The sequence below is a fragment of the Hevea brasiliensis genome, chromosome 16 (genome assembly GCF_030052815.1).
Source record: "Hevea brasiliensis isolate MT/VB/25A 57/8 chromosome 16, ASM3005281v1, whole genome shotgun sequence".
Lineage (NCBI taxonomy): Eukaryota > Viridiplantae > Streptophyta > Magnoliopsida > Malpighiales > Euphorbiaceae > Hevea > Hevea brasiliensis.
In genome coordinates this window covers 33,315,503-33,341,051 of record NC_079508.1, presented here as the reverse complement: position 1 = coordinate 33,341,051, position 25,549 = coordinate 33,315,503, and positions in this window count along the sequence as shown.

Genomic DNA, 25,549 nt, shown 5'->3' with positions numbered 1-25,549 from the left:
TCAAGTGCGAAGGGAGGGTCTTCCCAACATGCTGTGAGGATTCTTTTTCATGGTGCCCAGGTCCTCATTCACTCACTAGAGAATAACTGCTCAGTTCAGGGGAATCCTGGCCTGGCCAAAGTTTTGGGTGCCACCATCTGCTTCCAGAACGATCGGAATAGGCTGACCCCGGATAGCATTGACGATCTCCTGGCTCAGACGATGAGCTTGAGCGTAGAGAGCCTTGTGAATCAACATATAATCAGAGAAAAGGCTTATCTCTTGAGACAGGAAATTCTGAAGACGGTCTAGGATGTGGCTTCCGCCAAATCCCAACTTTTGTCTGTTCAGGACTACATTGCCGAAATTGAGGGTTGGACGAAATCTTATAAGGATAGGATAGCCGAACTAGAGCGGGAACTCGATGAAGCTCGGGCCTACCGAACTGCCGATGTCACTCGCCTTACTGAGGAGATCAGAATGAAAGAAGAGGAGGCCGTGACCAGGGAGGCTGGCACTTATGTGAATGCACATGCCGATCTTCTGACCGAGCTTGTAAGGCACTATCCTGAGAAAGACTTCTCCTGGATGGTGGATCTTGTCCCTAGGGGTGAGGAGGAGAGCGAGGAGGAGCCTAAGAGAGAGGGAGAGGATGAGAGAAATGATAATGTACCCGGGGAGCAGGCTGGGGGAGACCCTCCTGCAGAATGACTTCTACATTTTATCTTGAAACGAATTGAAGTTTTTTGTTTGCTCAATTTATTGATGAGATCAGAAAGCATCCAAACCAAATTGTCTGAGTATTTATTTGATTGAATGTAGTTTGAACATTAAACTTGAAAGTGATAAGAAGATAAGAGATCGGAAGAACATTATACGTGAACATGAGATCAGACAAAGTCATGACCAAATACCGGATGAAACTTTAAAATATTAGAATGGCAGAGATTCGACATTGACTTGAACTTTTAAGATCGGAACCATTATTAGACCGGATAGAGACCTTAACTTCATTTTAAGGAATATCTGGGGCATTCAAGCGAGAAGCCCGATCACATCGTTAGCCAAATGAAATTCTGCAAAATTTGTACAAAGAGATTGGAGAGTATCAGTAGGCAAGATTGGATGGTTCGGAGACCTAATGTTGACTTGAACTCATTTGACAAATACCAAAGAGATCGGAAAGCAATCTAACTTGAGCGTGAGATCAATTTGTTCCAGGGACGAGCAATCGGTAAGTTCAGAAAAGCAACCTTGTGATCGGGACATCGGTAGAGAACGGATAATAAAGTTTCAATTTAAAAAGGTCCTTGCGTTCAGAGGTAGGCTAAAATATGGTGTCTACAACTGCCCCTCTTTACATAATTTCTATTAGAGAAAATGAAATTCTCTTGTATAGGAATTATGTAAAGATTCAAAACCATATTTTGGGCAGCTAGGATATTGAAAATTAAATCAACTTGGGTATTGACCCCAGAGGTTGATAACAGGAAATTAAAATGTCGAAAATTAAAATGAACTTGGATCTAGGAACCAAAGGTTGATGATAGGAATTTAAATGTTGAAAATTAAAATCAACTTGGATCTAGGAACCAAAGTTTGATAACAAGAAATTAAATGCTGGAAATTAAAATCAACTTGGATCTAGGAACCAGAGGTTGATAGCAGGAAAATAAATGCTAGAAATTAAAATCAACTTGGATCTCAGAACCAGAGGTTGATGACAGGAATTTAAAGGCTGAAAATTAAAATCAACTTAGATCTAGGAACCAGAGGTTAATGACGGGAAATTAAAATGCTGAAAATTAAAATCAACTTGGATCTAGGAACCAGAGATTGATGACGGGAAATTAGATGCTAGAAATTAAAATCAACTTGGATCTAAGAACCATAGGTTGATAGTAGGACATTAAAATGCTGACAAAGCAAAATAAACCTGACACAAGACATTCCTTCAATCGAAATGTACTTAACAAGGTCTCGAAGATAGATGATAAATGGAGAGGGTTAGAACGACTCCCAAGGCTTGGCCTACAATTTCGTCCTTTTTCTCACTTCTTCGGAATGTCCTTTCGGGTTTTGGCTCCTTACTCATTTTGCAGAAAGCGCCCTTGCGGGTTTTCATTTTGTTTTACACATTTTGCTAGGAGCGCCCTTTCGAGTTTTCACCCCTACACTTTTTTTTTTAATCGCTCGGCCATCGTTCACCCCCTGCAAATCTCAATGCAAAGTACATGAGGTTATCAATATTCAAATCCTGATCTTATAATAAAATTTTAACGAATTAATAGCGCATGAATCAAGGTAGATAAGAAAAATAAAATAGAGTGAAGGAATGATTTTATTATGGCTTAAAAATAAAGGTGCAATTTCAAAGGAAAAGGATACAAGAATAGATCTCACAAACTCCTTGTAGCTAACTTTAAATTCCCTTAACTGTCACTATTTCAAGTAATCTTTCGACGAACGTTCATGCCATGGTGCCTTATTGCCTCTTCTGGTCTTGGGTTCCCTCCCTTATTTCTCTGTTTTCTGGTTCTAGGAGCGCCCTTTCGGGTTTTCACCACTAAAGGATGGTTTTTTTTTTTTTTTTTAGGATGCCCTTTCAGGTTTTCACCCCTTGCTTATTTTGTAGAAAGCGCCCTTACGGGTTTTCGCCCTCTTTCACACATTTTGCTAGAAGTGCCCTTTCAGGTTTTCACTCCTACATTTTTTTTTAGGCATAATATCTTTTGATAGCATCTGCATTCACGGGTCTTGGGAATTCTTTGCCGTCCATATGAGTCAAGATCAGTGCACCTCTGGAAAATGCCTTTTTAACCACGTAGGGTCCTTCATAAGTTGGTGACCATTTGCCCCGAGGATCATTTTGATTTGGGAGGATCTTTTTCAAAACCAGATCTCCCGATTGAAATTCGCGTGGGTGAACGTTTTTATTAAATGCTCTAGCCATTCTCTTTTGGTATAATTGCCCATGACACACTGCTGCTAGTCTTTTCTCGTCTATTAGATTCAGCTGATCTAACCTCGATTGAACCCATACTGACTCATCGATTCCTGACTCTTTCAGAATTCTCAGGGAGGGAATTTCCACCTCTATAGGTAAAACAACTTCCATCCCATAGACCAATGAGTATGGAGTTGCCCCAGTCGATGTTCTCACGGAGGTTTGATAAATATGAAGGGCGAAGGGAAGCATATCATGCCAATCTCTATAAGTGACGGTCATCTTCCTGATTATTCTATTGAGGTTTTTATTAGCGGCTTCCACCGCTCCGTTCATCTGGGGACGGTATGGTGAGGAATTGAGATTATGGATTTTGTACTGGTCACACAAACTTCGGATCTTTGGGCCATTCAAATTCTTAGCATTTTCGGTGACAATTTCACTAGGAAATCCATGTCGGCGGATGACATTATTCTTGAAAAATTTGAGGAATGCATTTTGCGTGACATGAGCATATGACATTGCCTCAACCCATTTGGAAAAGTAGTCAATAGCCACCAAGATGAACCTGTGCCCATTGGATGCTTTGGGATTAATAGGACCAATTACGTCAATGCCCCACATTGCAAAAGGCCAAGGTGAGACAAGGTTAAAAAGCTGATGAGGCGAGACATTTATCGGATCAGCATAGATTTGACATTTATAACACTTTCGAAAGTACTCAATGCAGTCTTTTTCCAAAGTAGTCCACAAATATCCCCGTCTTATGATTTGCTTAGCCATCATGTGCCCATTGGCGTGAGTAGCACAATTCCCCTCATAAGTTTCAAAAAGGATCCTCCTTGCTTTATTTGCATCCACGCACCTTAACAATTCGCCATTGGAGCTCCTTTTATACAAAATTTCTCCACTGGGGAAGTATCCTAGTGTCAATCTCATAATCATTCTTCTTTCATTTTTGCTTGCCCCGAGAGGGTATTCCTTGGTTTTAATGTAGACCTGGATGTCATGATACCAGGGTTTACCATCTGTTTCTTCTTCGATCATGAGGCAGTACACCGGCTCACTCCTTGCTTTGATTTGTAACACCTGTGTTATTTTGTCCCTCTTCCATCTAAGCCATGACAGCTAGAGTGGCTAAGGCATCGGCGAATTGGTTCTTATCACGGTTGAGGTGAGTGAAAGAAATCTCTTCGAATTTTTTGATCAATTCTAAGAGATACTTTTGATACGGGATTAGTTTTGAGTCTTTAGTTTGCCATTCCCCTTTGACTTGGTAAATGATCAAGGCCGAATCTCTATACACCTCTAACTTTCTGATCTTTATTTCGATGGCAGCCTGTAAACCCATCACACAGGCTTCATACTCTGCAACGTTGTTGGTGCAGTCAAACCTTAGCTTGATATCTATTGGGAAGTGTTTTCCATCTGGGGATATCAAAACTGCTCCAATCCCATTACCAGACAAATTAACCGCTCCATCGAAATACATTTCCCATACGTCAGTTAGTTCATTATCATCGCAGCTGACTTCATTAACAAACTCATTGGGGAATTCGAAATCTAAAGCTTCATAATCCTAGATCGGGTTTTCTGCTAGGAGATCAGTAATCACGCTTCCTTTCATTGCCTTTCTGGTCATATAGACAATGTCATATTGAGAAAGTATGACCTACCATTTTGCTATCCTCCTTGGCACAAATGGGCTTTCAAATACATACTTGATCGGGTCCATTCTGGAGATGAGCCACATTTTATGATTCAACATATAGTGCTTGAGTCGATTTGTCGTCCATGCTAATGCGCAACAAGTTTTCTTTAGGAATGAGTATCTCAACTCGCAATCATTGAATTTCTTGCTTAGATAGTATATGGCTCTTTCCTTTCTCCCCGTGTCATCGTGCTATCCCAGAACACAACCCAACGAGCTCTGCTGAACTGCCATGTACAGAATCAACGGCCTTCCCATCACCAGAGGAACCAATATCGGCGGATTTGACACATACTGTTTAATCCTTTTAAAAGCCTGTTGACAAACTTGATCCCACTGAGCGGTGTTATTCTTCTTGAGCAGTTTAAAAATGGGCTCAGCTTTAGCAGTGAGGTTGGAGATGAACCTTGAGATGTAGTTCAGCTTTCCCAGGAAACTGTGCACCTCCCTTTCTGTCTTTGAGGATGGCATTTCTTGAATGGCTCGAACTTTGTCTGGATCCACTTCTATTCCCTTCTCGCTTACTATGAATCCTAATAGTTTACCAGACCTGGCCCCAAAAACACACTTAGCCAGGTTCAACTTCAGTTGATACTTCTTGAGCCTTTCGAACACCTTTCTTAATACCTGTACGTGGCTTTCTCCCTCTCTGGATTTGATGATCATATCGTCCACATACACTTTCACTTCTTTATGCATCATATTATGGAATAATGTGACCATGGCGCGTTGGTAGGTAGCTCCAGCATTCTTTAACCTAAAGGGCATGACCCGATAGCAAAATACCCCCTACTGGGTGATAAAAGCAGTTTTGTCTTTGTCCTCCTCATCCATGGGGATTTGGTTATACCTCGATGCTCCGTCTATACATGAACATCTTCCCAATCCTACAGCATTGTCTACCAATACATCTATGTGTGGGAGAGGGAAATCATCCTTCAAGCTTGCCTTATTGAGATCCCTGTAATCAACACATACCCTTACTCTTCCATCCTTCTTCATCACTGGGATGACATTAGCTATCCACTGAGGGTATTTGACTACTTCCAGAAATCCAGCATCATACTGCTTTTTGACTTCATCCCTAACTTTGAGCAGCGTGTCGAGGTTCATTCTTCTCAACTTCTGTTTCACTGGAATCGTCCCAGGAATCAGAGGGATCTTATGCGTTACAATCTGAGGATCCAATCCAGCCATGTCATCATATCTCCACGAGAATACATCAATGAATTCCTTGAGCAAACTGATCATACTCTCTAATTCCCCGTTATTCACAACCTTAAGTTCCCTCTTCGTTTCCTCAGTCCCTAGATTTATGGTGTGTGTTTCATCCCCATAAGGCACCAGGGAAGGTTCATCTCTTTTTCCCCATTCTTCTACAAGTTCTTCTTCAGAATCACTTGAACCAATGGTAGTTATGGGAGTTTCAAAGTTAACATAAGGAACTTCTGAGTCAATTGAATTATTAGGTGTGAATTGGTCAATGGTCCTGAAGAAATGAAAATGGAGTATATTAAAAAAATGGATTTTAATGGTGAAAGGAAAAGAGAATTGGACACAAAATGCGCTATTAATTCATTAATACGTTTATCATAAAAAAGGGTCCATTTACAGTATTACACTTATCACCATGGATAAAATGATCAAGTGTTGATAATAAAATGTACTTTACTCGAGATTGAGCACAGGGATATCTTCTGCTTCCCAATTATCAAGCTCTTGCCCCTCAGTGATTGGTGAGATCAGTGCCTCGGACAGGGAGTCTAGTTGTATAACATCGATGGATGGTTCTTCAGGAGACTCTTCACTTTCTTCTGGATTCTCGATGACCGGTTTGGTGAAAACATCTATGATTTTTGAGACAACTTTCATTTTCTCGACTGTTCGGTCAAACCTTTGATCTCGGAGCATATTCCTCATCCAGAATCTCCCATCCATGAGAGCATCCTCCTCATACCCCAAGCCGAAGCGACCGATCTTCTAAATAGCTGGAATAGGTTCGACAATCCCCTATAACGCAGCACCTAATCCCTGGCCCTTCTCATAACCTCCCTTCAACATCACCTTTGTAACCATAGCTGCAGCTCTTTCATCCCTCAGGGTAGTTCCATGTAACTCTAGTGCTTGGAAAGAACTTTCCAAGGATCTTTTAGTTGTTTCTACATAAGGAATAGATTGAGGCTTAGTGACTAACATGGCCTCCTCCCCTCTCACTGTGATGATTTTGTCGCTCATAATGTACTTAATCCTCTGATGCAAAGTTGAAGGTATAGCATTTGCCAAATGGATCCAGGGTCTCCCCAATAACATCGTGTATTGTTTCGCTATTTTGCAATCACCGCAAGTGCACGTATCGCTAACAAGTAATAAAGTGATAAGTAGAGTATCGTTCCTAGGAAGAATTTTGTTTAGCAAGTATCAATCTAGACAGAAATCTTGACTGTCTAGGCTATCGAATACTTAGGGAATGAAGTTTGTTAACTTTAAACACTAAAATGGTAAACTTAAAACGAAATGATTTATTTGAAGCAATTCTGGAATTAAGATTTCATACTTTAATCTTACTAGGGATGTTATCTCATTTATTTACTGAGCTGAGGATCGTTTTCCTTGATGGAAATCAGTCCTAAGTTATCCTAAATCCTCTCTCAAGGCATCTAGGGTGTATTCTAATTAACTCGAACCCAACTTTCGTGGTGATCAAATTAATTAAAATCCTTTAAGACCTTTGACCAATTTTTAGGTTCCACAAAGGTATCAGCCTATGTTTAGGTCAGAATTCCTAGGTTCAAGATCTTGATTTTCTAATGTTAATCTTTACCTTTCAGTCCTTCAATTAATATCTACAATCATAACTAAGTGGGTACCAACACATAGCATGCATTAAGATCGCAAGAAATTAAATCAAGAAATGAATCTCAAATCCAATAAATAAAACTCAGTGTTCATCCATAATAATAATTACAAGAGCTACTCTCCCAAATCCAGAATAAGAAAACTACTCACTCATGGTGAGTTCAGCAAATGTCATGATAAAAAGTAAAAACAATAAAAATAAAGTTATGCAGAAGAAATAAAATAATAAAAATCTGTCTAAGGAGATGAAACGAAGGAACCAAAGAGAGTTTGCAGCTTTGATCTTGTGGAGCTTTAGTTGGAAAACTTCTTTTGGTACTGATGTAGAGTCCGACAACAGCAACCTTCAGCAGCAGTCCCGATGACAGTGACCGACCTTGTTTCCTGTTGTTTTCTTTTTTATTTATATTGGTTGCTCTAGGGTTAGGTCATTTTGAGTTCAAAAGGCTTTAGGAGTCTCGTTCGAATAAGAAAATGGGAGGGGAATTCGAGTCAGAAAATAGGCTGCAGCATAGCACACGGCCCGTGTGTCACTACACTGGTCCTGCAAAGTAGGGCCGTGTAAGTTGCTGGAGGAGAATCGAGTGGTCTTGTTTTGGCATAGAAAGTTACACGGGTCTGTGCCAACTACGCGGGCCTGATTACACAGGCTGTGCACTATTGTTCCCATAAAGTTCTTCAAGCTTGCGCCTAGCAGAGACTTACACGAGTCCCTGCAGATTACACGGGCCTATTTACTTGACCCGTATACTTGTGTTTCTCATCGATTCTCTTGGCTTTCTTCTGGCAGAGAGTTACACAAGTTTGGGCCTTGGTTTACATGACCCGTGTACTTTGTATCAGCAACAATTCTTTGTCTTTTTACCTCTCCAAGCTTTCCTTTGCACTCCCATCCTTTGGGGCTTTACCCAAACACCTGAAATAATGCAGAAAACATGGAATTAAGGGCTTGGCAATAGAATTTATGAAAACTAATGAAATCAACTACTATGCATGAAAATACTTGCCTAAATGCTATGATTTAGAAAACAAATTTGCTTAAAAACATCTATACAATTCAAGTGTATCAAATATCCCTAAACTCACACTTTTGCTTGTCCTTAAGCAAAACAAAACTCTGTTTTAAAGCACATTTCAGGGGATACTTAGGAATACAACCATCAATTTAATAAGCATAGAATTGAACTCCTCCAACCTTCATACCAACTCCCCTCTTTCAAGGCATAAGGGTTCTAACAGCTGCCTGTTTAGAACTTCACCTCGTTTCATGGTGTTTCGACTAATTATTCCTCTATACAAGACCATTAATAAGCCACAAACAACCTGTTTTTATCGGGATAGAATTAAGAAACACTAACTCTCCCAAATCTGCCTCTTTCGTAAGTAATTGAGATGAAGTATTTTAATTCTAACTCCATAGGCATATCTCAATTTTCTATCTCCACTAATGTAGCATGTGATTTTTCAAAAGATTAAAAGGTCTTTAAAAGGGTTGTAATAGGGCTAGAGGGATAAACTTGGTTGCCAATGAAAGGTTTTTAGAGAATGCAAATATGAGGATAGCATGTATGCATAAAATTCAAGTATACTGAGTTTGTTTCTGCATATTTTGTGTGGAGAGGAAAGGCTTTTGGCTTTTTATATTATCAAGCGTACTTCCATGACACTTATCTTGGAACTTCTTTTCTTTTTCCTTTTTGTCCTCTCCCCCAAACTCATGCACACTCGAATTCTTTCTTGAGTTTCACATCCTCTCTTCATTTTCTTTATGCATTTTACTTTCTCAAAAGAGTATGGTAGTTGTTTAGGTTAAGGGCTAGGTGAATAACATGGGTAAGCAATAAATTTTAAGCGATGAACATAGGCTTCAAGTTGGCTACAAGGGATATACATTTTAATTTAGGGGTGGCTAAGGCTTAGTAAGGCTGTATCAAATAATGCCTTAATCATCTCTTCATCAAACATATGCTAGGATTTTGCCTCGATAGGTCCAAGAGATATGTTCTAAAGCTAGTGAGGCAATTTTTGAGTTTGCTTGTGTTTCAAAATTTGTTCTCCTAATTTCACAAGTTCAATGTGATAAATTAATAGTTATAAAGAGGTTTAGCTAGTCTAGTTTCATAAAAGAGATTAGCTTTTTCACAAACAACATGTTAGAATCCCTTTTTGCCCATCTAGATACGTTCATTCCTCTATCCCGTGGAGTCCAATTATTAACTTATAAAAAAAAAAGTTTTGGTTATAGTGCTGAGTTTCACAATTTACAATCCAAAAATTTTCAAAAATTCTCAAAAATTTTGATACACAAGAATAATGTAGCTGAATTTAAACAATGCAATGATGTGCCTGTAATGATATGCAAGTGCAAATGTATCCCCCCCAAACTCAAACCAGACATTATCCTTAATGTCAATATAATGTGCAAGATCAGATCAAGCGTACAAAAATTTAAGGAAGCATAATATTTATCAAGCATAGAAAATTTTTGAACATAAAGCAAATAAAAGAGACCTATGGTTGCAAGTTAGGACTAAGACATGTAAGATATTACAATAAAGATCCTATCCTATAGTCCTATCTTTAAAAGGCCTCTGATGATGATGATGGTGATGCTGGTGATCCTTGCTCCTCTTCCTCCTCATCCTTCTCATCTAGTTTGTCCATTAGAATGTCCAGCTTGTTGTGTGCTTCCTGGAAGCTGTCCTCAATAGCTTGCATCCTGCCGTATATTGTGGTCTCCATGCACTGTAGGTATGCAAGGACCAGGTCTATTAGTGGTGGTGTGTATGGAGGCACTCGGATAGGGGACTCTTCGAACATTCGCCCTTACCCTTCTTCTTGAGGTTGTGAAGTCTCACCGGGTCCCTCCCTTGCCTCGTCTCTCTAAGGGATGGTGTTTCCTTTGGCATCCACCAAGTAGCATTTGTTGCCCACCTTCGTACATATCCCCATGGATATGCAGATAGTTTGATCAATTCTCGATGTTCCAATAACAAAGCGCAGTCTGTTATGTTCTGGAATAAAGCCGAAGTGGAGGGCAATGGTGGTGACAAGGCCTCCAAGCACTATGTGCTCGGTAGGCTGATGGCAAAGGTGTCAAAGATGGTTGCACAAGAAAATGCCAGTGCTACACCACTGCCCAGTGACCATGCACCATAGGAAAAATAGCTCACTGGCATTGACAATGCCAAGGCTGTTGCCACGGCCCATGATGGTGTGGGCGGCGAACCGATGCATGTATCACAATGCTAGACTAGTGATGCCCGTTGATTTGGATTTGCTGGAGTTGTAGGGCTCTGTGTTTGGTGCAATGGAATCCCAAAAGTTGATGTTGTTGTACAGCATGCGGTTCCTTGGGATTTCTTGGTGGCCAGTACTGTCAAAGCCGAAGATGGCGTTGAACTCATCCATATTCATTACCCGGTCTACACTAAGTAGGCAAAACTCAATTCTGCCCCTATCTTCCCTATTGATAGGCCATAAGTTGGTCTTGAAGCTACCCAAAAATTCCAGCATTGTGTCTTTGTAAGCCAGAAATTGGAGTTGGGCGAACCTTGTCCACCCAATGCTGTCAAGTAGCCCATTGATTTCTTCTTGCAACCCGATTTGCTCTAAAAGCGAAAAATCTATGTATTTGGTGGAGGATATTTTTCGGGCATGAAGTCGGGTGCACATTGCTTTGTGGGCATCATCTCGAAATCCCCAAGGAATAGAGATTTCAGTTTGTGGAGCGGGTTGTGGCTGTGGTTGCGGTGGAGGAGGCGTTTGTTGAGATGGTTGGGGAGTGGCTACCCTCGTTCTTGGGCATTGGGTTGGAGGCTGGGGTGGAGAAGGTGAGAATTCTCCTCTTTATCTTGAAGAAGAGCCGATCCTCCTTGCAGATCTCTTCACAGGAGCCATGGGTGTGTTTTTGGGAAGGAGAAGAGTATAATTTTGGTGAAGGGAGATGAGATTTGAGAGGTTTTTATAGGCTAGGAAGGGAGTAGATGAAGGGTTTTGTGTTTATGAAGGGTTTTAATGTTAGGGGTGTATTTAAAGAGCCGTTAGGACTCTTCGTTTCGCACGTTTCGCACCCCAGGAGTCGCATCTGTGATGAAATACACGGGTCGTGTATCACTACACGGGTCCCGACATGTAGGGCAGTGTAAATTTCTGCCTGAAATTTTCAAAATCTGTCGTAGTACACGGCCCATGTAAATCAGCTATGGGACCCGTGTAACTTCCAGTCTCTCGGGTTACTTTACTGGATATGTTACACGGCCCATGTTAAATTCAAAGAGCCCCGTGTAACCTTCTATCTCTCAGTTATTCTGCTAGAGACATTACACAGTCTATGTAATTTGGGATATGGACCCGTGTAAATTTTTGTCTCCTGAAGGGTCGAGATTGCATGAAATTTATGGACTTCCAGAAAGTTACCGGGGCGTGTACTACCAGTACATGACCCGTGTAGTTTTCTGATTTTCAAATCTTTGGCAGATGAAAAACTTTATCATCATGACATATGAAATGGATGCAAAGATTAACAATAGAGTTACTTCCCCGGTTTTGTTCAATTTTCTCTTTTGTGGTTTTGACTTTGTGATTCCCTTCCTCTCTTGATCTCTATTCCCCTTTTTCAAAAATCCTACAAAATAAATACTAATGAGTACGAAACAAAAATTCAATATTGAAGAAAAAAGAAAAGAAGAAAAGTTCAGAAAAATTTTAGGTTGCCTCCCAAAAAGTGCTTGTTTATAATCTTTAGCTGGACTTTGCTTGTTTATGGTCTGTCAGTAGGAGGATTGAGAGTGCAATTTACTCCCTTTTCTATGGGTTCTCCCTGAAAGTAAGGCTTCAGCCTTTGCCCATTGACCTTGAATGCGCCTGAGGTTTCACTCCATACCTCTACTGCTCCATGTGGGAAGATTTGGGTGACCTTGAAAGGTCCGAACCATCTTGATTTCAGCTTCCCTGGAAAGAGTTTCAATCTAGAGTTGAATAAGAGGAAAAGATCTCCTTCTTTTATCTCTTTTCTTGCTATGCGCCTGTCATGCCATCTTTTGGTTTTATCCTTAAAGATTTTGGCATTTTCGTATGCATCTCGTCGAATTTCTTCCAACTCATTCAGTTGTAAGAACCTTTTCTCACCAGTAGCTTTGAGGTCAAAGTTTAGTACCTGATTTGCCCGGTAGGCTTTATGCTCAAGTTCAACAGGGAGATGGCATGCTTTTCCATAAACCAGTCGGAAGGGTGTTGTGCCAATTGGGGTTTTATATGCAGTGTGGTATGCACATAGTGCATCATCTAGCTTCATGCACCAGTCCTTCCTGGATCTGTTTACAGTTTTCTCTAGAATCTGCTTCAGTTCCCTGTTTGATATTTCTACTTGACCGCTGGTTTGAGGATGATAAGGTGTGGCCACTTTGTGAGTTACTCCATACTTTTTCAGTAGTGTTTCGAATTGTTGGTTGCAGAAGTGGCTTCCTCCATCACTGATTATCGCTCGTGGTGTGCCAAATCTTGCGAAGATGTTTTTCTTAAGGAACTTGGTGACCACTCTAGCATCATTGGTTGGTGTTGTAATAGCTTCTACCCATTTTGACACATAATCAACTCCAACCAGAATATACTTGTTTCCATGGGAAGAGAGGAATGGGCCCATGTAGTCTATTCCCCATACATCAAATAATTTTATCTCAAGTATACCATGCAGTGGCATTTCATTCCTTCTTGAACTGTTACCTGTTCTTTGGCATTGATCACAAGTTAGCACAAAGGATCTTACATCCTTAAATAAATGTGGCCAGTAAAACCCTGTTTGTAAAATCTTGGTTGCGGTCTTTAAAGTGCCTAAATGTCCTCCATATAGTGATGAATGGCAATGAAAAATGTTACTTTCCATATCTTCCTCTGGTATGCACCTTCTTATCAGCCCATCATTACATCTCTTGTACAGTAGGGGTTCGTCCCATAAGTAATATCTCACATCATGTAGAAATTTCTTCCTTTGCTAATAAGTCATGTTTGGGGGCAGTACCCTGCATACAAGAAAATTAACAAAGTCAGCGTACCATGGAGCTTTGGAGAATGCAAGTAATTGCTCATCAGGAAATTAATTATCAATTGGCAAATCTTTGAAGTCCTCTGTGTACTCTAATTTTAGACTGGAAAGATGGTCAGCTACTACATTTTCAGATCCCTTTTTGTCCTTGATTTCAAAGTCAAATTCTTGCACGAGTAGAATCCATCAAATCAGTCTTGGTTTTGCTTCCTTTTTGTTCATAAGGTACCGGATTGCAGCATGATCTGTGAATACAATGACTTTTGACCTAATGAGGTAAGATCTGAATTTGTCCATTGCAAATACTACTGCTAGAAATTCCTTCTCTGTGGTAGCATAATTGATTTGTGCATCATCTAGTGTCTTGCTAGCATAATAAATAGCATGGAGCTTTTTATCTTTTCTTTGCCCGAGCACTGCTCCAACTGCAAAGTCACTCGCATCGCACATCAACTCGAATGGTAGCTCCCAATTTGGTAGCTTTATTATTAGTGCTGATATCAGGGCCTCTTTGATTCTGTTAAAGGAGACAAGGCAATTTTCATCAAAATCAAAGGGAACATCTTGACTTAACAAGTTAATAAGTGGCTTAGCTATTTTGGAAAAGTCTTTGATGAATCTTCTGTAGAATCCTGTATGTCCCAAAAAGCTTCGCACTCTCTTGACTGATGTTGGGGGTTGCATATTTTCAATGATCTCAATTTTTGCCTTATCAACTTCAATTCCTCTTTCTGATATCAAATGTCCCAGAACTATGCCTTCCCTTACCATGAAATGACATTTTTCCCAATTTAGGACCAGGTTTGATTCTTCACATCTTTGCAACACTGTAGATAAATTAGCTAGGCAATCATCAAAAGTAGTTCTATAGACAGAAAAATCATCCATAAAAACTTCCATGATATCTTCAATATAATCAGAAAAGATAGCCATCATGCATCTTTGAAAGGTAGCCGGGGCATTACAAAGACCAAAAGGCATTCTTCTATATGCAAATGTTCCATAGGGATAAGTGAACGTTGTTTTTCTTGGTCTTCTGGGTGAATAGGACTTTGAAAGAATCCCGAGTACTCATCTAGATAACAGAAATAAGAGTGCTTTGCTAATCTTTCTAACATTTGGTCGATGAAAGGAAGAGGGAAATGATCTTTTCTGGTGGCACTATTCAATTTCCTATAATCAATGTACATTCGCCAACCAGTGACTACTCTAGTAGGGATTAGTTCATTGCTTGCATCTATAGACAGAAAAATCATTTATAAAAACTTCCATGATATCTTCAATATAATCAGAAAAGATAGCCATCATGCATCTTTGAAAGGTAGCTGGGGCATTACAAAGACCAAAAGGCATTGTTCTATATGCAAATGTTCCATAGGGATAAGTGAACGTTGTTTTTTCTTGGTCTTCTGGGTGAATAGAAATTTGAAAGAATCCCGAGTACTCATCTAGATAACAGAAATAAGAGTGTTTTGCTAATCTTTCTAACATTTGGTCGATGAAAGGAAGAGGAAAATGATCTTTTCTAGTGGCACTGTTCAATTTCCTATAATCAATGCACATTCGCCAACCAGTGACTACTCTAGTAGGGATTAGTTCATTGCTTGCATTTTGGATAACAGTTGTCCCACCTTTCTTAGGAACTACATGTACTGGACTAACCCATTTACTATCAGAAATTGGGTATATGATACCTGCATCTAATAGTTTTAAAATTTCTTTCTTGACTACTTCTTTCATGTTTGGGTTTAGTCTTCTTTGATGTTCGATTGTGGGTTTACTATTTTCTTCCATGGGTATCCTATGCATGCAAATCAAAGGGTTGATCCCCTTCAGGTCTTCTATTTTATACCCTAATACTTTGCTATGGATCCTAAGTTCTCTTAATAATTTTTCCTCTTCTAACTTAGACAGGCTAGCATTGATTATAACAAAATAATTAGACTTTGAGTCCAGGAATGTCTACCTTAGTGAAGATGGGAGAGGTTTAAGCTCTACCTATTTGGAGTTTTCCTGGAGCTTACCTTTGGTTTGTTCCTCCTTCAACTTCTCTATCTCAGAAGCCTTAGCTAAGGGTAAGGGTGGAGGAGCTAAGTGTAAGGGTGGAGGAGCTGCCAACTATTGTGCACATGCTGCTATTTCTGTATTTTCATCATCCACTGTGTGGCTGTGCACAATACATGCTTCAAAAGGATATTTAGGATGTGTCTTATGAAATTCCTCTTTAACTTATTCGTCAATTATGTCAACCTTGAAGCTTTCATCAGGTTCAAATTTGTGTTTCATTGTGTCAAACAAGTTGAACTCCACTTCTTCTTCTCCTACCTTGAGGCTTAATTGTCTACTTTTGATGTCTATGATGGCTCCGGCGGTTGCCAAAAATGGTCTTCCCAAGATGATAGGAATTTGGACATCTTCTTCCATCTCAAGGACAATAAAGTCCACTGGAATGAAGAATTTGCCCACTTTGATAGCGTTGTTCTCAAGTATCCCTACAAGATATTTAATGGATCGATCAGCCAATTGCAATGAGATTGTTTTGGGTTTCAGTTCCCCGATCTCCAGTTTTTTGCATATTGATAGAGGCATTAGACTGATGCTTGCCCTAAGATCGCAAAGGGCCTTGTCTATTTTCTTGTTACCAATGATACAGGGTATGGAGAAGCTTCCTAGATCCTTCAACTTTGGAGGCAGTTTGTTTTGCAGAATGGCACTGCATTCCTCTGTTAGGTAGTTTGTTCCATAGTCTTCTAGCTTCCTTTTCTTTGACAGAATTTCCTTTAGAAATTTGGCATAAGATGGCATTTGAGAAAGTGCTTCAGTGAAGGGGATGTTAATGTAAAGTTTCTGTAAAACTTCCAAAAACTTCCCAAACTGCTTGTCTAGTTTGGCTTTCTAAAATCTCTAAGGAAAAGGTAGGGGAGGTTGGTATGGTTCTGGTAATTTCTTTGTCTTCCTTGTTTCCTCTTCCTGATCTTTCTTAGCTTCTTCCTCCTTTTTCTCTGCTTGGTCTTTAGATTTTTTTATGGTTTCCTCTGTCAATTCTACCTTTGGTTGTACTAGAGTTCTCCCACTCCTCAGTGCAACTGCCTTACAATGCTCCCTTGGGTTCATTTCTGGTTGACTGGGTAGTTTGCCAGCAGCCTTACTTGAAGAACTTGCTTGCTGGACGATTTGATTCTCTAGCATCTTGTTATGGGTAACAAGTTGGTCCATTCTAGAAGTCAACTGTTTAATCAATTCAGTTTGTTGTTATTGAGTTACTACGAATCCTTCCATCATGGTTTCCATGGTTATTTTCAGTTCAGGTTGTTGAGGTTAGAGAGGTAGTGATGGCTGTGCAAAGTTCTGACCTCTGTTCTGAAATCCAGGGGGTGCTGGAGGTTTGTACCCTTGTTGCTTGTTTATTGGCTAGTTCTACAGATTGGACCATGAGAAATTTGGGTGGTTTCTGAAGGAACGGAAGCGTGAAAAACACAAGTTTATACCATTGAATTCAAAAATTTTCACCTAGGGTCACATGCATCATGCAAGATTTATTTTTATCTATTTGATTTCAATGATAAACAATATATTAAAACTCTTTTAATATGTTTTTGGATCTGTATTTGCCATTTAAGATTTTAAAATTAATCAGATTAATTTTAGAACCCTAGATTAAATCAAGAACGATTACACTAACCTCTTGATGCACTGCAGCGTGTCTGCGCCTTTGAGATTCGTCTTCAGGATACCAGATGTTGTCCCTCTAGCTTGTCCACACCAAGAACACCTATGGCAGCCCTTGAATAGCTTCTAAAGCTTTTTCTATTAATTAGAAAATTAAGTTCTGCCTTTTAAGAGATTAAAGATGTAAACAGGACACTAGAAACAATTTCTAGTGTTCTTAATTCAAGAGATTGATGGCTAATCTCTTTGAATTGATAAGAGATGAAGAATAATAGAGGGAGGGCTGCAAAATGGCGTGACAAAGGAGTGTGGCTGCTGGTTGTATTTTATTTTCTCATAACAACACTTAAATAGCTAGGTTAACACATTAAACCCTTGCCACATGTCACCCTTTGATTAGCTCTAGGTTTAAGTGACCCAATCACATTGTGCCAAGTGTCAAACCTATATTTAATCTTGATTTTAATCATCTTACATGATTAAAAAACATTTGGCAAGCTTATGTGTTATGCCATGTGTCACCATCTCATGGTGCCACGTGTCACACTGCAGAATGACCAAAATGCCCCTGTGTCTTAATTTTGAGTTCTCAACCCAAAATAATTATTTTTCTTCTTCTAATTAAATTATATCAAATATAAATTAATTAATTAATCTCTATTAATTAATTTCTCATTAATTAAATTCATATTTAAACACTTTAAATATAAATTTAACTTATATTATACATCCAATAATCTAGATTTGGTTTTAAGTCATGCTAGGGACTTTGCAATTTAATTTCAAACCAAACCTATTTAATTAATCAATTAAACTCTTTAATTAATTAATTAAATCATATTTAAATAGGTGATAACTTGTGTATGTGTGTGACTTACTAGGCTCATCACTAATTGGCAATGAGACATGATATCAACTCTTAATATCATCAGAACTCTTTCTTACCATAAATGATTTCTCTAAATCATTTTATGAACCTCATAGACCATGGTTAACACCTAGCATAGCATGCCATGGCCACCCAATTAGTAATAAGGTTTACCTTAAATGAACTTATAATCATATGTTACCATGCACTAAAATCTATCTGTTGCAAAATCCCAACTCAAGCTGGAGTCATGGTTTATGTCAAACTCCATTTGCTATGAATATTATGTTCTTCTTTAATTCCAGTTCTTGATTAAAAAGATTTTCTCCTCAGAAACTCTTTTCTGAATAAATCTATCTGTCCTGGCCAGGAACTTGAAACATCAAGAACAATTAAATGAACATAGGATTTTATCTCTATTTACTTAGAGGAACAGATTCCATCTTGATCAACACCTACCTCCATATATAACTTGTAGGAGCCAACACATACCCATATACCCATACACAGTACAAGTATGAAAGCAGTATCAAACTCAAACTACCTATATACAAAATAACTGTGCTATCTTAGGTCTAAAGATTATATGCACTGATATGATTTATGACAAAACATTGACAAGAGTAAACTCCATGTGCTTGTCATAAGTGTCACTGGTTCGGCCTACTTATCATTTATAAGTGCCTATCATGTTTGTTATATGGCATGAGACTCACCATTCCATCTTATTTATATCTCATATAAATAACTTGGGAACAAACATGAATACAATCTTCCTGGATAAGTCATGTCCTTATTATGAGGTATCCTCGATTGTGAACCTATTTATGATACTTCGTGCTAGAAATATTGTCACTCATATTCTTAACAACTTAAGAATAATATTTCTAACAAAATATCAATGGACCTTTTTCTATTACACATAAATATATTATGTAAATGGAAAAGTGGAAATGCCTTTTATTAATAAAAATATGTACAAGATACATACTAAATGATATGCTCTAGGGCATACTACTAACAATCTCCCACTAGCACTAGAGCCATTCATTACAATATCTTAGACCTATCTTCTCAAGATGTCGGTCTAACTGAGTCTGTGACATTGGCTTAGTGAATGGATCAGCTGGATTTTCAGCTGATGCTATTTTCTGCATGGCTACATCGCCTTGCCCAACTATATCTCTGATAATGTGGTAGTGCCTTTCTATGTGTTTGGATTTTGGGTGAGACCTTAGTTCCTTAGCCTGTATGACTGCTCCATCGTTGTCACAGTGTAATGGTACTGCTGACTCAATGGAAGGAACTACTGTAAGTTCTGTTACGAACTTCTTTATCCAAACAGCTTCCTTTGCGACATCGATGCGAGAATATACTCGCTTTCGTAGTGGAATCTGCGATGCGTGCTCGCTTGGAACTCTTCCAACATCGCACCTCCATTACAAATGAACACATATCCAGAGGTAGACTTTCTATCATCGATATCTGATTGGAAATCAGAATCAGTATAACCATCCAATTGCTAGTCTCCACCTCCATAAATCAAGAATAAATCCTTAGTTCTTCTCAAGTACTTAAGGATATTCTTGACAGCTATCCAGTGTTCCAAACCTAGATTGGATTGATACCGCTAGTCAAACTAACGAGATATGCGATATCAGGCCTAGTACACAACATTGCATACATTAAACTTCCAATAGAAGCATATGGAATCTGGCCATCTTATCTCTTTCTTCAGGTGTCTTTGGAGACATCTCTTTAGAAAGATGGATACCATGTTTCACTGGTAACAATCCTCTCTTGGAATCAAGCATGTTAAACCTCTTTAACACCTTTTCCAAGTATAGACTTTGGGATAAACCAATTATTCTTTTCGCTCTATCTCTATAGATACGAATCCTAAGAATATAGGTTGCCTCCCCTAAGTCTTTCATGGAGAATGTATTTGACAACCATGCCTTTATAGTCGTCAACATACCTGTGTCATTACCCATCAACAGTATGTCATCCACATATAAGACAAGGAAAGTGATAGCACTATCACTAACCTTCTTATATACACATGGCTCATCCTCATTTTTGATAAAACCAAAGGATTTAATGGCTTCATCAAAACGGATGTTCCAACTCCTCGAAGCTTGTTTCAACCCATAAATGGATCGCTTTAGCTTGCATACCTTGGAACCATCTTGGGATTCAAATCCCTTAGGTTGTTCCATGAAAATGTTTTCTTCAATGTATCCATTGAGAAAAGCTGTTTTGACATCCATCTGCCAAATCTCATAATCATAGTACGCAACTATTACTAATAAAATCCTAATTGATTTAAGCATGGCAACAGGCGAGAAAGTCTCCTCATAGTCGATTCCTTGCCTGTGGCGAAACCCTTTCGCTACTAGCCTTGCCTTATAGGTCTCTACCTTTCCATCAGAACCAATTTTCTTCTTGAAAACCCATTTGTTCCCTATAGGTTTAATACCTTCAGGTGGGTCAACAAGATCCCAAACTTGATTCTTATACATGGAATCAATCTCGGATTTCATAGCATCAATCCATTTTGAAGAGTCTATATCTGATATAGCTTCTTCATAGGTAAGTGGATCATCTCCATGATCTACTTCTTCATGAGTAGACAACTCTTGTTCTTCTTCATGAAGAAAACCATATCTCACTAGTGGGTGAGATACCCTGGTTGTTCTACGAGGCAAGTGTAGATGTTTCATCAACGGGTATTGGTTGACTAGATGGATCTATATCCATCGATGCATTGGTTGGTCATAAATCTCCAATTCTAACTCTATTTGCCTTCCTTTGCCTCCTTCTTGAACAAACTGTTGTTCAAGAAATGTGGCATCTCTACTTATCACAACCTTTTGTGAAGTAGGCAAATAAAAATAATATCCAAAACTATCTTTTGGATATCCAACAAATCGACCTTTTACGATCCGGTCTCCAATTTATCGGTGTTCACTTTTTGATATAAGTGGATAACCCCAAATCTTAACATGCTTAAGACTTGGTTTTCTTCCATGCCATATCTCATAAGGTGTGGAAGAAAGCGATTTTGATGGAATCCTATTCGAATATACAAAGTGATTCTAATGCAAATCCCCAAAAGAGATTGGCATATCAGTATAGCTCATCATACTACGTACCATATCCAATAGGGTACGATTTCTCCTTTCAGATACACCATTCAGCTGTGTCGTTCTTGAAGGAGTCAGCTGAGAAACAATGCCATTCTCTCTCAAGTATTCATCAAATTCGATTACTCAAATATACACCTCCACGATCTGATCGAATAGCTTTAATATTCTTTCTGTTTGATTTTCTACTTGATTTAAATTCTTTGAACTTTTCAAAAGATTCATGTTTGTATTTCATCAAATACAAATACCCAAACCTTGATTTATCATCAGTAAAGGTAATAAAATAATGAAAACCCCCTCTAGCCATTTCTTTAAATGGACCACATACATCACTATGTATTAGCTCCAAAATATTTTCAGCTCTTAGCCCCTGTCCAACAAAGGGTGATCTAGTCATTTTGGCCTGAAGGCAAGATTCACAAGTTGGAGTAGGCTCAGAGCCCAATGAGGATAGAATCTCCATTTTCTCCAATTTTGTAATCCTATCTTCTGCAACATGAAATAACCTTAAGTGCCAAATATATTTTGAACTTGAGTTTGTTTTCACCAAGGCATTGCATTCATTTAGATTGCTATACTCTGGCTAGTGGAAACACTTTCTTACTGGCAATGGAAACACTTTCCTACTGGCAGTGGAAATACTTTCCTTTGCCTTTGTCAGCTTTGGTCTTTCTTTCTTGTTTAGCTATTTTCTTAGAAGGACCAGGAATCTGAGGTTTCTTTTTCTTATTGCCCTTCTTCTTATTGGACTTTCCAGCTAAAGAAGATGCAATCAAAGCTACCTCTTTTCCTTTATTGCCCGGCATATTCTTTTGGGCAATAACTAGCATGTTGAGTAAACCAGCTAAGGTGCATTGCTGTTGAGTCATATGGAAATTTGTCACAAAATTCCCAAAAGACTCAGGAAGGGACTGAAGAATCAAATCCGTCTGTAGTTGGAAATCCATGTTGAAGTCAAAATGTTCCAACTGCTCAATCAGCCGAATCATCTTGTGGACATGATCCCCAACATTCTGTCCCTCAGACATCCTCATACGGAATAGCTGTCTAGATATCTCATACCTAGCATTCCTGCTGTGCTCACCATACAACTATTGTAGGTGAAGGAGGATCTCACTCGCACTCTGCATGTTCTCATGTTGTTTCTGTAACTCATTACTCATGGAAGCAAGCATGTAATACTTAGCTCTCATATCATGCTCCTTCCACTTGTCCAAAGTTTCATGTTCCTCTTGTGTGGCCTCTGGAGGTAAGGGACCAGGAACATTTGAATCTAGAACATATCCTATATGTTCAAGGTTCAGGACAAGTTTCTAATTTCTTAGCCAATCAGACAGATTAGGTCCTGTCAACCTATTGTGATCAAGTATGCTTGCAAGGATATTTGATGGTGGTGGTTGGTTTGTGCTCATTTTTATCAGAAAATTAACTGCAGAAAATAACCAGATTAATTAGTAAATGTATCATGTAATTAACCAAAATGATTATGGTCTTTTAATCAAATTGGTCCTCCCACTAACTTAGCGAATCCTACACTTCCAAAGTAGAAAACGGAAATCCTAGTTGGATGGATTTCTAGTGGGTGATTGAATTCTTATAATTCTATTGATCATCCTCAGGTACATCCATTATTGGAATTACAATAAACTATAAGTGAGCAACTCCTTGCCCATCACATCTCATGTGAGGTTCAATCCTTTACCTAGCCCCTAATGCTCAAAATCTCAGGTACATCCATTATGGACTTATCTTGCATTAGTTAAGTTGATTCCATTGAGCCAGTAATTATGCAAATAATTTTAATGTCCTCAGGTACATCCAATATTGGCCACTAAACCATTTACATATTTACAACATCTCATGCTTAACAATTATTCTTAAGAAAATCTCTTAAATAAATTGCATCTTATGCAACTATTTAAAATTTCTTAAAATAATTGCCCCAATGGAGGGCCTATGTTATAATTACTTTAATTATAGCATTTCCAACTTAATCATTTGTTTGGAAGATTTTATGGTCATTCTATTTACTATTAAGGTCTCACTTTGCACATTATCCAATTAGCATGCATATATCATATAATAGCATACATTCCCATACATCTCATGCATTCATGGATAAGCAGTAAATATGGTATGATCATGGACTTTCTAAGGGATTCAATTCTGAGCCACCAAGAATTGAATCAGGGCATTCCTAGGTGCATTTCATTCATTCATTTTACAAGAGTTGCTGAAGGAGTACATAATCAACACTTGATCTTGAATTCCTCCCACTGGTCCCATCAATGCTCTTGACCTCCTTGAACTTCTTGCAATCCAATATTACATAGTAATCCTTGGCATACCAAGGCGAATTTACAAGAACTTAAATAAATGAAATTACAACCCAAAAATTATTACAAACTTAATAATACATGCCCAAAATGAATTAAAATAAATAAATTAATTTACAATCCCAAAGAAACATAAAAGAAATAAATCCAATCACATTGGTCTTTTATAGTCCATGATCATCCATCATGCATATCACTATTTAACAATTAAATAAAACATACATACTTAAATTAAATTGAATATCTCATATTCAACTTAAAAATCCAGATTTGAATATGATTCAAATAAATTTAAAAATTCATATTTGAATCTCATTCAAACAAATTTAAAAATTCAGATTTGAATCACATTCAAATAACTTCAAAAATTTAGATTTGAATCACATTCAAACATTTTTTTAAAAATCAGATTTGAATCACATTCAAACATTTTTTTAAAAAATCAGATCTGAATTTTATTCAATCAATTTTAAAAAATCAGATTTAAATATGATTCAAACAACTTTAAAAATTCATATTTGAATCACATTCAAACAACTTTTAAAATTCAGATTTGAATCACATTCAAACAATTTTTAAAATTCTGATTTGAATCATAATTTAATTATGTGATAAAAACTACTAATTAAACACTTTAATTAGTCAAAGAATAGGCCTTAGATCATACAACAATTGCAGAATTAAAAGCCAAACCTTAAACCACCCATGGAAGCCAAACCATGCGCACCATTGATGGTGTTTTTTCAAGTATGCCGCCAACTTGCTTTGCAACCAGCAATAAACTCTTGATCTCATGATCAAACACACAATTAAATCATATAATCAACAATATAAATAGCAAATATAGTGGCTCTGATACCAATTGAAGGAACGGAAGCGTGAAAAACACAAGTTTATACCATTGAATTCAAAAATTTTCACCTAGGGTCACATGCATCATGCAAGATTTATTTTTATCTATTTGATTTCAATGATAAACAACATATTAAAACTCTTTTAATATGTTTTTGGATTTGTATTTGCCATTTAAGATTTTAAAATTAATCAGATTAATTTTAGAACCCTAGATTAAATCAAGAACGATTACACTAACCTCTTGATGCACTGCAGCGTGTCTGCGCCTTTGAGATTCGTCTTCAGGACACCAGATGTTGTCCCTCTAGCTTGTCCACACCAAGAACACCTATGGCAGCCCTTGAATAGCTTCTAAAGCTTTTTCTATTAATTAGAAAATCAAGTTCTACCTTTTAAGAGATTAAAGATGTAAACAGGACACTAGAAACAATTTCTAGTGTTCTTAATTCAAGAGATTGATGGCTAATCTCTTTGAATTGATGAGAGATGAAGAAGAATAGAGGGAGGGCTGCAAAATGGCATGACAAAGGAGTGTGGCTACTGGTTGTATTTTATTTTCTCATAACAACACTTAAATAGCTAGGTTAACACATTAAACCCTTACCACATGTCACCCTTTGATTAGCTCTAGGTTTAAGTGACCCAATCACATTGTGCCAAGTGTCAAACCTATATTTAATCTTGATTTTAATCATCTTACATGATTAAAAAAAAAACATTTGGCAAGCTTATGTGTTATGCCATGTGTCACCATCTCATGGTGCCACGTGTCACACTGCAGAATGACCAAAATGCCCCTGTGTCTTAATTTTGAGTTCTCAACCCAAAATAATTATTTTTCTTCTTCTAATTAAATTATATCAAATATAAATTAATTAATTAATCTCTATTAATTAATTTCTCATTAATTAAATTCATATTTAAACACTTTAAATATAAATTTAACTTATATTATACATCCAATAATCTAGATTTGGTTTTAAGTCATGCTAGGGACTTTGCAATTTAATTGCAAACCAAACCTATTTAATTAATCAATTAAACTCTTTAATTAATTAATTAAATCATATTTAAATAGGTGATAACTTGTGTATGTGTGTGACTTACTAGGCTCATCACTAATTGGCAATGAGACA